Source organism: Propithecus coquereli, unplaced genomic scaffold, assembly GCF_000956105.1.
Source record: "Propithecus coquereli isolate 6110/MARCELLA unplaced genomic scaffold, Pcoq_1.0 Scaffold188, whole genome shotgun sequence".
NCBI lineage: Eukaryota > Metazoa > Chordata > Mammalia > Primates > Indriidae > Propithecus > Propithecus coquereli.
The window spans coordinates 4,277,804-4,279,933 of record NW_012143634.1 but is presented as its reverse complement, the minus strand read 5'-3'; positions in this window follow the sequence as shown (position 1 = coordinate 4,279,933).

The following is a 2,130-nucleotide window of genomic DNA, read 5'->3' as shown; positions in this document are numbered from 1 at the left end:
GGAAGAAAATAGATTTTCTAATGAGGATTGGGAATTGCAATATTGTCTTGTTTCTACTAAAGATAAGATGATTTGCTTGTTTGTGATACTGCAATATCAACATTAAAGAAATTCAATACTCATCATCATTATAACACTCAAAGGGCCACAAATATTTTAAATTAGAAGGAGAGGAACAAAAGGGTGTATTGCAGAAATTAAAAGATGAAAAGCAAAAGCAAAGACAATTCCTTCTAGCAGCAATAAGACTGGAAATAACACCACTGAAACAACTTATAAAGTATTGTGGCTTATATACTCAGGAAAAAAGGGAAGCCATCCAGTGATGTTGAAATCATTAAAGAATGCAATTGCCAAAGTTGTAGGGTGCTTAGACCCTGATAATGTTTCGAAGGACAAACAAATAAGGAGAACCACAACTGATTGGCAGCATGAATTCGCCTTCAACTTAACAGAACAACTTCATGCAATACTTCAAAAGGAAAATATATATTATTCAATTGCTTTGGATGAATCAACTGATACTATTGACTTAGCATGGGTTTTATGCTTCATTCAGGTCATAACAGAAGATTTTCTTTGCATTGAAGAGTTACTTGCTTTGGGTATTCTTGTGAACAGAACATGGAGAATAGATATCTTCAATAATTTTCAAGATAAATGTCATGAAGTTGGACTGAATTTGGTAAATTTAGTGAGTCTATGTACGGATGCTGTACCTTCCATGACAGGAAAACATGAAGGGTTTATTACACAGATAAAAAAAGTATTAACAGAGCCAGATGCTCTCATTTCTTTTGCTTGTATATTGCATCAGAAAAATCTCTGTGATAAAACTACTATTTTAAGTGACACTTTGCTCCAAGTTATAAGTATTGTTAACTATATTCCTGCAAATGCAACACTGCATTGTCAGTTTCGTAATATGCTAAAGTTGAACCATGAGGTATTCACTGTGGATTTGCAGTATCATTCTAAAGTGCATTGGCTATCACAGGGACAGGTATTAGCCAAAATTTTATCTCTCTGAGAACAGATAGTTACATTTTATGAAGAACAGAATCAGTAATGTGAATTACTGAAAGATTTCTACAGGAGCACCGCATTTCTGTGTGATATGTCAAATCAAAACGACTTGAATATTTCTTTGCAAGGTAAAACTAAGTCTATATATGACACGTAGCAAAAAATACCAAGAATTTCAAAAAAAGCTTTCTTTTTTCAAAACACTTCTTCTTCAAAAGGAAATTTTGGATGAGCATTTTCCCTAGTTAGCAAAGGTCATTGATGATCAGGATGATACATGCAAAGCATTTGAAGCATATGCAGCTGTTATAAACCTATTAATTGGAGAATACAATGAAAGGTTCACTGACTTTGAGAATCATGACATCACACACAAATTAGCATTTCAGCCTCACCTAATTCATATCACCAAGGCACCTAAAAAACTACAAATGGAATTGATTGAGCCTCAGTAGATGACATTTTAAAGTCATTGTTTGATGCTAAGAAAGGTCCAACTGAAATATGGAAAAATGCAGTAGAATACCCATGCCTTCAGCAACATGCCCCCAAAAATACTTTCTTATTTTTCAACCACCTATTGCTGTGAATCTACATTCCCCTACCTAACCCAAATCAAGAAACCCTTAAGGTCACAAATGACTGATACCCATTTAGAGGATCAACTGAAACTGCAAACCTCTATGCTACAACCAAATATTCAAATGCTTTCCAACAAAAAGCAGACACGACAAAGTCATTAAAAAGTTAGTTAACTTTAAAATTAACAAATAGTTTTCATTGTTTGAAATTATTAAGTACGTAGTAGTTAGATTTTATAAAATAATGTACATTTTTAAGTATATCTAATTGAAGTTTCTTGAATGCAGCCTTATTTGATTACAGCTAAATTAATGCAGCCTTCCAACATCAAAAGGTTCCCCACCCCTGATCTAGAAGTTAATAACAATTTGTTTCAAACTTCTCATATATTTTAAATTAACCCAAAACTCTCGTGAATGAATCAAACAAGAAACCATGATGGAAATTTTAAAAATACTTAAAACTGAATAATGACAATATTACATATCTTATTTTTGGGATATAGAAAAGTCAATATTATTA